This window comes from Dermacentor variabilis, chromosome 1 (assembly GCF_050947875.1).
Source record: "Dermacentor variabilis isolate Ectoservices chromosome 1, ASM5094787v1, whole genome shotgun sequence".
NCBI classification, from domain to species: domain Eukaryota; kingdom Metazoa; phylum Arthropoda; class Arachnida; order Ixodida; family Ixodidae; genus Dermacentor; species Dermacentor variabilis.
The window spans coordinates 196,417,339-196,433,536 of NC_134568.1; the positions used below are offsets into that span (position 1 = coordinate 196,417,339).

The window sequence follows — 16,198 nt, forward strand, 5'->3', positions numbered from 1 at the left end:
TTTTCTTGATACCAGAAGATTAAAATCCTCCGAATAATCGAAATGCTGCACACGAATAAGATACATTTGTTTCCAATAGACGTATTGTATTCGAGAACGGTATACTGGATTTCTTCGCGTGTTCTGTTACATGACCTATTATACGGGGTATATAACTATACAATTATTCGAGCCGGCCTGCCACGGAAGGTACTTATGCAAATCGTATACCGGCGAATAGGAGTACTTTGTGTAAAGTGACTATCGATAGAGCGGTGAACTTTCATTGGAATATTTTAAATCAGACAAGTTTAGCGGTCTTCTAAACAGTGTTGTCTGCGTGGGAAAAAAATTAATGAATTTTTTTTTACCATACTTGCCTCTTCATGCTTTTCTTTAAAGTTAGAAAAGTGTTTCTCATTCTATTTGATATGCCAAACTCGTATTTCACAACTAGTATTCGATTTTATTTGAAAAAGAGTTTGTCTATTAAACACTCCTGAAAAAAAAAACGCTTTCAATATATTCGCAATGTCAGCAAACAAGTAAGGTTTTTTTTTTCTAATTTTCTTTCTGCCAGGAAGCGCTTTCAAGGCAGAAACCTTTCTCCTACAAAGCTTATGAATAACCGCACCTACCTCTCAAATTTTACTATTTGTTGTGCTTCTACGCGTTTCACAAGAAAAAAGAACAAGCCGACATACTCGTTGAACGTGAAATTTCTGCGGCTTTTCTCTCTCTGACTCTCTTTCATCACTACGCAGGAACTAGCTGACCATGGATAACGATCGGAGGCGCCTAAATTGAGCTACGCAGCAAAACATTGTTTCCGGCACTAAAAGCCGTTTCGACCCGAGTGAGTGCGTTGCCCGTTTCTTTGAGGTCCCTTCCATGACTGCCTTAACCAGAGTAAATAAAGTAGCTGGATAAAACAGCGTTGTTGCTTTAATTCGTACGGCTTCTAGGCTGCTGGCTTACTGCATATTGTGCTGCCTTCTTGTAGCTTGGAACATTATACTCATATATGAAAATGTAAACGAGTAGAACAGACAAACGAAAGACGAGTGAGACCATGTACTCAAACAAAAGACCTGCCAAACCATAGCAATGGTGGAAATAACCTACAGCCTACATCAATAGTGGAATTTGTACCAACCTGCAGTAATAACGTAAACGATCCTACGACTACAAAGTGCGTTTGTTAGCACTCCTCCGAAAGCTTTATCAAATGAAGAAACTCATTCGTTGCGTGCGAAAAATTACATTTCCGGTTATTTTGAAGTGTTTCTCGAGACACCATGATATTAATCTTTTGCCCTCTTTGCTCATTGCTGTCCTCCGACCTGTGACATCTATGTAGGAGGACAGCAATGATTTGCACGTCGATCAACGTGCAAGAAATCCTTAGTCTTCAGTTAGCACCTATGGTGTGTGTCTTTCATTTTTGTGCCCTTGTTTGTTGCCTGTCCTGTGCTGCAGTCCAAACAATGTCCGAGGAGCTAGCATGCACTCGGCCGCACGATAAAGGCCAGGAATGAGCATGGAAATATTGGGAAGACAAAAATGAGTCCGCATTCACAAAACTGTTCTTACGCAAGAATAGTTCGTAAGAGCGAATTCCGGGCGGCCCCGAGGTCGAAAATATTATTAGCGAAGGCATCCAGCCAATGGAAAAGCGTACTAACGAAAGAAAAAAAAATTTAAATTTAGGCCCTCGGGGCCAAATTCGTACATCTTTTCATTCGTAAGTGTTGTTTTTCATTTGCTCGGCCACATTCGCTAATAATATATCCGGCATCACGATTCGCTGGAATTAGCTCTTACGAACTATGCTAGCGTAATAACTGTTTTGTGAATATGGGCACTGGTTTTTTTAAACGAAACTTTATTTGCACGTTTCTTTATCATTTGCCGCTGACACTTCCGCTCGCCAAGCGCGGTCACGTGGTGCAAGAAGCAACCATGCAACGCGGAGAAGGTGCCACTAAGGTGCATTCAACGGATTATTTCTATTCATGCAGAAGAAATCGAACAACTGCAATAGCTCACGTGTGTGCAGTTCGTAGAAAAAGTGCTAGTCAAGTGTCCCACATAAAGGTGGTCTACCACGCGGAACGGTCGCTATCTCCGATATCGGGACAAGCTTGGCTCTGGTAAACGTCACCTGTGACTCTCCCTTACAATCGTGATTCATTTTGCGTGCAAGATGGCGATCCTCCACGCAACCCTGCTTCGTGTGGGAGCATATACGGGGTCAGGCACGTACCCAGGATATTTTTTTTTTGAGGGGGGGCCCAACCGCAAGTAACTTTTCTGTGCAAATAGGGGGGGGGGGTACCTTTACTATTGTAAATGTGAATAACGCCTACCATTCGCCATAAGAACGCGTAAACCCGCCAAAGAGAAATTAAATAAGGTGTATTTCACACGTATACGCCTGTGAGATAGAAATCGCCTTTGCTTGACAAACAAGGAACCGCATTAAATGAATTCGCGCAGGAAAGAAATGCAGGAAGAACACTGACAAGAACAAGCAAACAAGGGAAAGTGTAAAATAAACATTTCTAGTAGCGTTTTCTTTTTAAATTACCTCTGGATAAATACAGAGAAATATATATTTGCGCAACAATCACAGTTCTTTTGGGTCCCTCGTTTATTGCTCTACCAAGTGCCAAAACCGACTCGTATTGTTATTCGGAAAGTTGCGTAACGATGCGTGGCCGCCAGTCCCGTACAACCGCGTAGAGCGCAGGACGCTGCGGTTCTAGACGTAGTGAGCCCACCGCGGAAGGTTAGAAAAACACATATACATAAGCACAGCAGGGAAGTAGCTACGTCAGGCGGTTGGACTGATAACGGTAGAAACGTCATTCAAAACACATGGAATCCTTATCCACTTATGGCGGTGTTTTCTCTGCTTCCTTTTTAAATAAAAAGATGTTGATACATATATAGTTTCACCAGCAAAGGTTAAATTTGTTATTTTTCGTTTTTCCTTCCTGTTTGGCTGTCGCTTGTTGCGTACTTCAGGGTAGCATATCGTACTGCTGCCGAGTTGTAGCGGCGCCTGCCTATTGAAGCTCAATCAACGTTACTTATTGGATAGCGTGGCGTTGTCGGCGGGCTGCAGGCATCTGGTAGACCATGGCGACCAAGCAAGGGCGAGACGATTTATAGTGCGAAACTTGCACGGTTTAATCAAAGGTAGACGAAAGAAAATGAGAAGAGCATGAAGTGTGTAAAAGTACATTTCGGATCCCCTTAAATAGGCTCTCTACAATCGTGGGCGGGATCTTGCTTCCGTCGACGTCACGTGACCGGCACAGAAAGAGGGCCCCTCCTCCTCTGGTTATACCGAGTCTGCTAAAAGGAAGAGGTCGTCCCGCCTCCTGGAATTGTAGACGCCTGTCCGCCTCTTCTGCGCGTTGCGGGTTCATGGAAGTTTTCCTCTAGGTCCAATTCGAGAAAAGGGTCTCTCTAAATCCCGCACACCCGCACACACATACACACACAAAAGAGGCCTGTACACTGCGGGGCTTCCGGCAGACAGGCAGACACTCAAAACGGTCATGGCGAATTAGAAAGCCACGCTTCATTTCGACGAGGCCTGGTGGAAGAAGGTCGGGTGAGAGAAAGTTCTTTCTGCACGTGGAGCGGGACGCCAACAATAGCAGGCGAAGTCACGCCTCATTTCGACGAGGCAGGGTAAGATGGTCTGTTGAAATTCCTTTCGACACGTGGTGCCAGACGCCAACCCTAACACGCTTAGGCTCTCTCACTTAATAGACCGCTTAATTTCTCAACTCCTTGCGACTCTTGTTTCCAGTTGCCAACTTTGCATGAAAAGTGTTGTACAGTTAGGGAAAAACCAGACGAGGTAACGGGTGACATTCATATTCCTTGTGGGTTTTACGGTTATTGCAAGGTTTGATCATGGACGCTGACTCGCGTGATTTTATTTTCCACCTTATCTAACCTATATCACAGGTATATGGTTCCGAATATATGCCAGCGTCGCGGCGAGCCGTCACTCGAGGAAATAATGAAGCAATAGGAAAAGTTTATTTATTTATTTATTCATTCATTTATTTATTTATTATTCACTTATTTATTTAAATACCTTCAGGGCCCGTGGGCATTACAGAAGGAAGTGTAATGCATGAAAAACAAATGTATTAATACAGAAAGGCGGCAATACAGAAAACAAAAACAAAAACAACAGTTAACTATGTTGCAGAAAAATGCAGCTTACTGAAAATAAACTATGACTTCAAAAGAAGATTTAAACAAGTCAGTGTCAGTAATTTCGACAATTCAGGTGGGCAGGCGGTTCCAATCGTTACTTGTCTTAGGAATGAATGAGTAAAAATATGAGTTAGTTCGAGAAAACGGGACGCCTGCTTTATGAAGGTGATTTCTACGGGATGAAATGTACTCTGGCTCAGATAGAGGGACCTATTTAAAATGGCGATGAGGATAAATTTTGTGAAAGAGCCACCGAGACACTTTCATTCTTAAAAAAAAAGGAGAGAAAGGTTCAAAGTAGCTTTCATGGTGGTTTCACAACTAGATAGACGAGACTAGTTGTGAAGTATGAATCTTGCGCTGCGATTTTGCGCCGATTCCAAAGTTTGAATGAGACACTCAAAATCGGGATCCCACACGAGCATGCATATTCCAGTTTTGGGCGTACGAGCGATATATAGAGTAAAAGTTTTAATGAGGATGGTGCCATAAAGAAATTGCGCCTTAAGCAACCAAGCATGCGATTGGTATTGTTGGCAACGCAACTGGCATTGTCTCCGGCAGCAACTAGTCCCACGAGCATACAGACCAGCTGACTACGAACCGAATTCCTTTCCTGCTTCAAACAGAGAAGGTTGAACTAACGAACCAACAGCGATGCGCGTGACCGTCGCTATAGATGGGGACAACTGAGAGCATCTCGAGTTAATCACGTGGGCACCGAATCAAAGAGAAAACTGGCCTTCACACGCCAGGAGATGCCAATAACTACCGCCATCCGAAGGGAGTGTAAGAGGTAGCAAAATGTTGACCGATGAATAGCTGGCAAGTCTCAAGATTGATTTGGCGGAGCTTTAGGAATGTGTGTGAGGAGTAGTGGCACGGGTACCCCCCCCCCCCCTCCTGACTACGTGCCTGCACGAGTAATCATTTTAACTTTTAGTTTTCCGGCATTTTTAAAGATTGCCTGTGACAGATAGTGCAATTCTTGTCCTTGCATGTGCTGAAATATTGCAAGAGGCGGACATTACTAGCACGAAAAGCGGAGACAAATCTGCCCCTATTTAATTAACATACAAATTAACCCTTAATTATTTACTTTATGGAACATATTGCAAGTTGTGAATTGTAGCCGGTGAAATTGCACGACATAAACTCTTGAAATTAATCTCAAAGATGATACCAGTTCCGAGGTATTATTTCACAAAGTGTGGGATGAAATACATGGTTGCTGCTGTTACTTTTGTTCTTCAGTGCAATAAAGAGCGTTTTGCTTAGAAAGTAAGTGGAACAACAGTGCATTTTTACGTCAAGTTAGATGACGCATATCTCCAAACCGCTGTCATTCTGGAGAGAGAGTAAAACATCTTTATTAATAATATTTGAATGGCGAGAGCAGTGTGGGAGGAACGCTCAGTCCAGGGTCCCTAAGATGATTCCGGCGATGTTTCGAGCCCGTTGTATCACAGCTCGGAGGACCTCGGAAGGTCCGTAGCGGAGTGCATCGTCCCACAGCTCTTTGTTGCGTAGGGGGTAAAGGAGAGTTGGCAAGGGAGGAAAGAGGTTTGCAGTGCACTCAATCGTGACGTGGAAGATTGTGGGCGAGCTGCCAGAGCCAGGGCAACGATCTGCATAACAGTGTGGGTAGAATTTACTGAGAGAGACAAGATTTGGAAAAGTTGCGGTTTGTAACTGGCGTAATGCCACTGCTTCCTCCCGCGAGAAGGATGGTGGTGGAAATTCCTTCCAAGTAGACACGCCTTGGAAGCTCGCCGGCTACAATTCGTAAATAGCAATATGCGCCGTAAAGTAATTAATTCAAAATTGTGACATCATCATCATCATCAGCCTGGTTACGCCCACTGCAGGGCAAAGGCCTCTCTCATACTTCTCCAAATACCCCGGTCATGTACTAATTGTGGCCATGTTGTCCCTGCAAACTTCTTAATCTCATCCGCCCACCTAACTTTCTGCCGCCCTCTGCTACGTTTCCCTTCCCTTGGAATCCATTCTGTAACTCTTAATGACCATCGGTTATCTTCCCTCTTCATTACGTGTCCTACCCATGCCCCCCCCCCCCCCATTTCTTTTTCTTGATTTCAACTAAGATATCATTAACTCGCGTTTCTTCCCTCACCCAATCTGCTCTTTTTTTATCCCTTAACGTTACACCTATCATTCTTCTTTCCATATCTCGTTGCGTCGTCCTCAATTTAAGTAGAACCCTTTTCGTAAGCCTCCAGGTTTCTGCCCCGTACGTGAGTACTGGTAAGACACAGCTGGTTATAAACTTTTCTTTTGAGGGATAATGGCAACCTGCTGTTCATGATCTGAGAATGCCTGCCAAACGCACCTCAGACCATTCTTATTCTTCTGATTATTTCAGTCTCATGATCCGGATCCGCAGTCAATGCCTGTCCGAAGTAGATGTATTCCCTCACCACTTCCAGTGCCTCAATACCTATCCTAAACTGCTGTTCTCTTCCAAGACTGTTACACATTACTTTAGTTTTCTGCAGATTAATTTTTAGACACACCCTTCGGCTTTGCCTCCCCAAGTCAGTGAGCATGCATTGCAGTTGGTCCCCTGAGTTACTAAGCAAGGCAATATCATCAGCGAATCGCAAGTTACTAAGGAATTCTCCATTAACTCTTATCCCCAATTCTCCCCAATCCTGGTCTCTGAATACCTCCTGTAAACACGCTGTGAATAGCATTGGAGAGATCGTATCTCCATGCCTGACGCCTTTCTTTATTGGGACTTTGTTGCTTTCCTTATGGAGGAGTACGGTGGCTGTGGAGCCGCTATCGATATCTTTCAATATTTTTACATACGGCTCCCTGATTCCGCAATGCCTCCATGACTGCTGAGGTTTCGACTGAATCAAACGCTTTCTCGTAATCAATGAAAGCTATATATAAAGGTCGGTTATATTCCGCACATTTTTCTATCACCTGATTGATAGTGTGAATATGGTCTATTGTTGAGTAGCCTTTACGGAATCCTGCCTGGTCCTTCGGTTGACGGAAATCTAAGGTGTTCCTGATTCTATTTGCAATTACCTTAGTAAATACTTTGTAGGCAACTGACAGTAAGCTGATCGGTCTATAATTGTTCAAGTCCTTGGAGTCCCCTTTCTTATGGATTAGGATTATGTTAGCGTTTTTCCAAGGTTCCGGTACGCTCGAAGTCATGAGGCATTGCGTATACAGGGTGGCCAGTTTCTCTAGAACAATCTGCCTTCAACAAATCTGCTGTTACCTGATCCTCCCCAGCTGCCTTCCCCCTTTGCATAGCTCCCAAGGCTTTCTTTACTTTTTCCGGCGTTACCTGTGGGATTTCGAATTCCTCTAGACTACTCTCTCTTCCATTATCATCGTGGCTGCCACTGGTACTGTATAAATCTGTATAGAACTCCTCAATCACTTCAACTATCTCATCCATATTAGTAATGATATTGCCGGCTTTGTCTCTTAACGCATACATCTGATTCTTGCTAATTCCTAGTTTCTTCTTCACTGTTTTTAGGCTTCCTCCGTTCCTGAGAGCATGTTCAATTCTATCAATATTATACTTCCTTATGTCAGCTGTCTTACGCTTGTTGATTAACTTCGAAAGTTCTGCCAGTTCTATTCTAGCTGTAGGGTTAGAGGCTTTCATACATTGGCGTTTCTTGATCAGATCTTTCGTCTCCTGCGATAGCTTGCTGGTATCCTGTCTAACGGAGTTACCACCGACTTCTATTGCACACTGCTTAATAATGCCCACAAGATTGTCGTTCATTGCTTCAATGCTAAGGTCCTCTTCCTGAGTTAAAGCCGAATACCGGTTCTGTAGCTTGATCTGGAATTCCTCTATTTTCCCTCTTACCGCTAACTCATTCATTCAAAATTTAGTTAGTGAATATTTGTAATTAGTTTAATGTGCGTTTCAACTTATCTCGCAAGTAATCTCCGCATCCCTGAATAATCCAATTCAAGGACTAAATTTATGTCATCTACAACAGGCGAGTTTTAAAAGTTTCGGAAAACTTAAATACGGTTCCCCCAAACAGGGTATGAACACGGCGATTGAGGCAAATTAGTAGACAGAGCTCATGTTATTTGATTATACCGTCCTTTGTTCCCTCCGAATTGCTTGATTTCAATCGTACACAGCAACTCTAATAGTGGGTTAAGTCCCTGTATATGACTCATACCATAACATTTCCGTGGAGCCATATACATGAACATTAAAACTGGGTGCAGAGTAACGTGGATGAGCAGGGGGTGATGCGGGGAGGTGTGTGCTTGCTGCCATCCGCCGCTGCAACAGAGATTGGACACCTGTGCTCGGTCGGCAGCAGAAAGGAGGTACCCGGCGCTGCGTGTTACGTGGCACTAATGTTCACGACAAAGACGAGACGAACGTTTGCGACGAAGTTCACGCACAGCCGTTTGTCTCGTTTTCATGCTCGCACTGGATTATGAGCTGCAACCGGGCAACGGCCGCACAAAGCTACGACGCTACAAACTAGGCAAGAAAAAAAAACAGATAAGCCCAAGAGAGAGAGAGAGAGAGAGAAAGCAAGGACAGGAAACGCAGGGAGGTCAACCAGAAGAGCAACCGGTTTGCTACCCTACACTGGGGGCGTGGGAAAGGGAATAGAAAGAGGAAAAGGGGAGAAAGGGAGCACTGAGTGCGTGTGGGCGGGACACTATGCACAGGGACACTATAAACGGTCTCTTAAGCCGGTGCATTTCAAGTATTGCACTAATCACGACTCGCTTTACATGCCAGTAACGGGTGTGGCCACGGTCCGAGTATCTTTGACTCGGTGAAAAGTTTACCGCAGAGATAGGCGTTGTACATCGTAGCGGGGGCAAGTACACAATAGGTGCTCGATGGTCTCCTCGCACCCATAGGAGTCGCACATTGCGCTCTCGGCCATTCCCAAACGATAGGAGTATGAGTTCGTGAACGCTACTCCCCGACACAAGCGGTACAGCAAGGTTGCTTCGCCGCGGGAAAGGCTAGATGGCAGTTGTAGCCGTAGCGTGGGGTCCAGTTTATATAATCAGCAATTGAAGGCACTTGAACTCCAGAGATCTTGCGACTTTTTGCGTGCATGTAGGCGAAGTTCCCTGGCAGCGTCCGACCTCGCCAAAGGTATTGAACGCGTCTGGGTATCTTCGTGGGCAGACCGGCCAGCCTTGTCAGCTAGGTTGTTGCCGACGATGCCACAGTGAGCAGGAATCCATTGGAATATGATGGTGTGCCCTCTTTCCAGAGCATGGTGGTGCACTTCCCTGATGTCAGATGACATCTGCTCGTAAGTTCTGTGACGTAATGCAGACTTGATGCTGTGAAGGGCTGCCTTAGAGTCACAAAATACGACTCATTTCTCTGTTGGTTTTTCGCTGACGTACATCATAGCGGCATGGAGAGCTGCAAGCCCTGCCGATGTAGATGTAGTCGTATGCGACAATTTGAATTTAACTGTAAACATCTTGGCTGGAACGACAAATGTGGCAGTTGAGCTGGTACGGGAGGTCGAACCATCGGTATATATATATATATATATGTATATATATATATATATGGTCATGATACGTCTGGGGCAGTAATAGGAGCGTAAGTTACTTCAGAGCCGGCGATGGATGATCGGACTTTTTTGTAATTCCAGGAATAGCACAATTGCCTTGAGGCCGTCGTAGGCACCACAGGGGATTTTAAGGCTTCGTCCCCGGTGTAAAATATGACGTTATGCACTCTTTATGAGCGTTAATCACTCTTGAAAAGGTCGCTTGAGGTCTCTCGGCTGGTAGGGAGGCCAAATGATGGTCGGGGATCCTTGACAGATGGCGAATGTGCGCTCTGAGAGAGTCGACAGCTACATGCGTCTGGATAATATGGTCCCCAGCGATGCCAATTGTTGCTGCTGTTGACGTGCACCGAGACAGCCCTAAACACGTGCGTAGGGCTTGACCTTGTATGCTCTCCAAAGCACGAAATTTCGTCTTGCATGCATTTGACAACACTGGTAGACTGTAACGTAGGAGTCCGACAAACAGTACCCTGTAGAGCTGCATATCATAGAACAGACTGGTGTACCCCAGATTTTCCCGCAGAGAAATTTAAAGGCCTGAGCAATGACAACTAATTTCTTCTTTAGATAGACGCAGTGAGGGTTCCACGAGAGGTTGCGGTCAGTGATTACACCCAGAAAGCGATGTGTCTTAGCATAGGATACAGCTAGGCCATTGATTGAAACAGGATACGATGACATTTGTTTGAGCGTAAAGTCAACCAATGCGCACTTTTCAGTATACACGCCGAGGCCTTGTTCTCGGAGATAAGCCCAAATTGGTCCAAAACAAGATAAGCTTTGCTTACTCTGGCAATCAAATTCGATGGTTTCCGCAACGTATTAATGCGAAGCATTCTTGGGATCAATCCGCGATTTTTTTTTTCGTACGGTAGGCTGGGCCGCATCACCGCTGAGCACATCTCTGGTCTACGTAATAAAAGAGCCATTCGGTGCATAAAACCTGTACATATAATGTTGTCTCACAGGTATCTTTAAAGTAATAGAAGGGGTGCGTGAAATCAAAAGGGGAGGACAATACGCCGGAAGGTAGCCAAGAGCAATACGTCTTCGTTCGCGGTTGGTTCCACAACAAGGACAACACGTGCCACCATGAGCAGCCCTTAGTTTTCCTTTCATGGCAGCTCGTTTTAATGCAAACGTCAAAATTTTGGTATGCGAAATTGGTTTTCTAACAGCGCTTTAGGGACGCTGACATCGATATAGTACCTTGTAAATTGTTTTAATAGCGCCTAAACAAGATCTTACAGCTGCAGAGATTTGTTTTGTGTATACACCGTCGTGCTGATACCAAACGTCGTCGCATCGCTGCGAAAGGAGGAGAGGGGCTTCAACAAGACTTGCGACTAAAACGAGAACGGGCGCTTAATGTCAATGCTTCGGGAAATGAGGAGGAACGTCAACGAGACACGCAACAGGAAAAAGAACACTTGCTCTTTCTCCTTCTAGAGCATCGACATTTCTAGCTGATCAAACTAATTGCTTCTTGCGTTCAGTAAGGAGGCACTGTAACTCGACCCCGTAAATTCTGGTACAATACCAATATATAGTACGTACAGGAAGTGTCATTTATTCTGTTTACGCAACGGGAGTTAACAATTTGAAGATGCATGGCTACGTCTTCTACTTCAGTCTTCGTTAGGCTGCTACTCACACTTCTTAACAAGCCACCCAGAACGACAACCGACGGCCAAAGTATCTCTATATGAACGTGCCAAACTCATACCATAAACACGTCAACGCGTTAATGGAAGCCATTCCAATGCAGCAAATGCGTGTCGACTAAATCAACCCTTGCCGTTATCCTACATCTTAGGCAGATCGCTTATTACTCGTTTTCTCCGCAATAAATATTTAACGTACTTTCCGATGCGTTGTGCGGACAAATGCTTGGCATTGGCATAAACTTCCACATTTCGGGGAATCTGCAAACTTTCTTTTTGTTTTCTTTAGCAGAAAGGAAAGGTAAAAAGAGCATTCAGAATTTAATTCAAGTTTTAAATTTAGGTTGTGTGAAATTTAAAATTTCGCGGTTCCCACAGAGTGGTGGAGCCAAGGGCACATAGCTTCTAAACGAGCAAGTAAAAACATGTTCTAACGCGTTCAATATAAGCTGAAACGCCCGAACCGCCGCCACGACAACGCTCTTGAGAAAAAACTTGAGAGAGTTTCTCCATTCTATAGCAATGCGCCTACCCCGGTGCTTTCTGTCGCCTGCTTTCTTCGCGGAGCGATAATACACTGGACCACCGAGCAGCGTGTACATGCTTAGAGCTTAACGTCGCGAGCTTCAGCATGACGCACCACTGCCCTATAGCTTCATAACCATTCTCGGCGCTTTTCTTTTTTCTTTTTTTTAAGCTAGATCACGAAAGCGTGAGCTCAGCTTCATCAGCGTCAGCTCCATCATACATCCTGGCCCGGCATCCCGGACCAGGATGAATTTTTACTCAACTGCGAAGCCTCATATCTGAGAAACCCATATGCATTTCCTTTGCAGCTTCGTGTTACGCTCGGGTGGACAACAATTTTTCCTTTCATAAACCTTTCTACACCTTGCGGTATTGCCTTACAAGAACAAAGGGAAGCAGATGCCTACCACTTAGTATTAACTTATAGATCAGTGCTCCGCGCGGAAGGCTTTATTCGTACTACTCAGGTTCCTGCGATCTCCAAGCCTTCATGATAGATTTTAAGAGCAACACCCGTTACCGCGCTATAGTGTACGCGGTTACATTGCGCTCGTCTCTCTTTCCCCCTTCCGCTCTCCTTCTCTTTTTATCACCCTACCTCCTCCCCCCCCCCTGCAGAGTAGTTACCCGGAATTACCCTTGGTTAACCTCCTTGCATTTGTATACATCCTTTCTCTCCCGTCTACTACTGCCAACTGGCCTTCGGTACACTGCCACGATCAGCTATGATCGCTGGGTGCGTGAGAATAGACACCACAAAACACTGCTTGAAGTCACACACAGCACAGGCCTTACAGCACACATATAATACGCACCAAACATTATGCCTTAAAGTAAACCGTCATCGCAATAAAAAAAAACAATGCAACAAACAGAGGGTCGTAAGAAGCTAAAAAAATTTGAACGTGCGAAAAAGCAAGAAAAATTACAGTGGAATAATTTTCCTTCATGCACCATCGCCCATTACTTGCAGCTTATATCGTGATCATTAAGCAAGCATTTCGTTACTGAGCTAACTGCCCAGACGGTCTTTAAGACCAGAGAAGTCTTCAGCCCATGTAAAGCGACACAAACTGTAAGAGGAAAGATGGTAATCGCGGAAGAACACAATCCGGACATGCTGTTCAGATATGGTGGGCGGTGGCAAACCGCCATCTATTTCTTTTGCTCTCGCCCGGCAGTATAGTGTTCCCGTCATCAATCAACATAACCCGCTGGGTGCCGTTTGCTATACTTGGTCGTGAGAGCACGTTAGCTTCCATAAATCGCCTAATCGCCCCGCCCATAGCTTCCAGGATGTCACGTTGTCGCGATAGGCGGCTTCGATTACGCGTGCGCACTACGCAACGAGCCTCCGTGCGGAGCTTTCTCACTTCCTAGACGCACGAGACGCACATTTTTGTGAGCCCGTAACGCCGTGCGGCCCCTCCTTATAGAACGCAGCTACAGGAGCCGCGACTGACGCTCCTTGCAGCCTCGTCTCTGCCTATAGACGCTGAAAACGGCAGGCGTCATTCTCAGGCCTGAGAGGGTTGATGCAGCGCTTGCAAAGGCAGCATGCACGTAACCAAGAAGAGGAACGCCGCAAAGTAGACCAGCCGAGTGGCGATGCTGGGACAAAGAAAGTTGCGCTACCAACACCGCGCCATTCCATGTCCTGGGGCCTCCAACGAAGGCTCTGAACTAGGACGGTTCTATTATAGAATGAAAGAGCCTGGAGCGCAGCGTGCGCCCATTTAGGCTTGCGTGCAGCCACTCCATCATGTTAAACGCATACCTCTTTTCTTGCTCCTCTGTTTTGCGCTGGCCTGCGTTGCGTCACCTGCCGTAAGGGAAACAAGACAGAAAGATAGCAACGAGTCAGAACAGCAGACGCAACAATAACAATTGGCGACATAATTTGAGCGCGACAGTGGAATGCCTCTGCAATGAATAACAGTGTCGCAGAGAACGCAGTAGGCGGGAACATGGGAATACGGCGGGAGAACACACTGGATGCCACGCCCCGCGTCCTAAGACATTTATGGGAATGGGCCATCAACAAGTGGCAATACGGAAGTAAAGAAATACAAAGCCGCAACAGCGGTCCGGTCGGCTGTTTGGCGGGTGCAGACATATGCAGGCGGCTCGCTCTCGAGTTCCGGACACCGGCGTCGCCTTGCGTACAGATGCACGAGTAGAAAAGCGAAAGGACTGCTGGAGCGGCACGGAGGAAGAAACGAGTAGTCCCGAAGAATAAATGGCAACAAAGACGGAACGCGTGCTGCCCACTCGGTCGTGTTTTATACATGCAGAATGCATGCACGGTGTGGTAGTCGTGCACTGCACGCGTCGGAGGTGAGGCAGTATATAGCCACAGGCTTCCGCGCAGTTCACGCTCGCCCGCACCGTGACGAACCCTCGCCGACGCCTCTCCCGGACAACTGTCAGCTGTTCGCGTACGACCGGGCGTCATCTATTCGGCAAGAAGGAAGTCTCGGAGATGCTCGTCCATGAGGAGAGGAGCCCCCTCGACGGGAGCTGAGACCTGCCGTGATGGCGAGAGAGCCGAGCAGCACGGGGCCCGATACGGACACGCAGGGCAAGGGAATTGACAAAGAGCGTCCGTTATTCAAAACAGGGGATCGGGAAAACTCAAATGCACCAAGAAGAGGATCTGGTTTGCGCGCGCTATAAAAGCGTGCCTGTTCATCCGAAGAGCGTTAGTCGCCTCCGGTAGATCTCTTCACACACGCGCATCATGAAGGCTCTGGTAAGAATAGGCATGCGTGGGTTTGAAAGCGGCTTGCGTGCGCGTTTCCTGGAGAGCATGATCGTTTCTGCTGCTTTCCCTTAGTTGCAGCAGCTCTGTAGACAGCGGTGCTACAAAGCTACAGCAGTGCGCGTAAACATTCAGCGTGTAATACGTTTTTTAAGTATGTTCGTTATTTGAAAAGTTACCGCGAGGTTCGACAGAATTAGCAGTATCTTGCAAGTGCTTGATGGGCGCATTTCCATAATATAGTTGGCGCAACACTTTGAACTTGCAGCCACTTTTCCTATTTATATTTCTAGCCATTTGACAGTCATGCCCTCCTGAGGGATATATACACGATGACACAAAATTACTGAACGCGATATAGGTGAATAGGTTCATACACAGCCATGAGACGGCGAGTTATTCAAAGGTTTTTTTTTTGCTATTGATAGCTCTAAATCCTGCATCTGACAGTAAGCGGACTATGGCAAAAAGAAACCTTTGAATCATCTCGAATTAACTTGGAAATATCAGTGGTCCATTGAAATTCGAATTGAAACACCTGCCGTATATCATGCACTGCATACCATCCAGGGGTTTAATTTTTACGAAAATGAACGTGTGGTTTCGACAGTAAAGAAACACCAATGAATCCTGAATAGCCACAAGTGAGCACCGCGGATACGCAAAAACACACCACATTTCTTTATACTGAATGCTGATCAGTATTTCAAGGAAGCTTGAAACATTTTTACCCAATCAGAGAGAATCATATGCGAACGAGTATTCTATCAAGCGTTTGTCATTTATATTCCAGATAGTTGACACAGAGAGAAATAGTCTAATGACCAATTACGCTTTATTCAATTATATATTTTAACAATGTCACTGGCGAATTTTGTTCACGGTGCATCACACAGAAAGACATAGCATATTCCCGAAGTGCTCACGGGCATAAAAAGGTTATTTTCTTTAAAAGGTTACATAAAAGGTTATTACGTTTCATTCTGCTCGTGAAAAGTGATCCGGCATACTGGGCAGCCTGAGGCGGGCAAAAGATACAGTCTTGAAGGAAACCGACACTACTAATGAATTCGACACAACTCTCATCACAACTGGATTAGATCAGGAAACTGTCCATGTTTCCCTCCACGGCGGCGTTCCTAATACTAGAACATGGCGCTTAGTGCAATGGGGTCAAAACTCGGTCTATAACGACGCGTTAAGGACGCCATGTGGCGGCACGCGTATTGGCGTCGCACCCTTCGAGGAAGTGGAGCTGGAAGTAGCTCTTCATGAAATCGAGGTACGACGTTAATTGTTCAGCGCGCTATTTCGCGGGGCAGGTTTAGCATGACTTCCGTTTTCCTTCTGTGCGGCATTGCCTTGAATCACGTAGTGGGTGAACCAGAACGGAGTAAAATACACGCGCAAAAAGCCGCTGTAGCTCACTGGAT

At 45.7% G+C, this 16,198-nt stretch overlaps 1 protein-coding gene across 1 annotated transcript in view; it reads left to right on the forward strand.

Moving 5' to 3' along the window:
• Nucleotides 1-16,198, forward strand: part of LOC142557512 (uncharacterized) — a 48,213-nt gene that overhangs the window by 30,719 nt on the left and 1,296 nt on the right. The gene's annotated exons all lie outside the window — the stretch shown is intronic.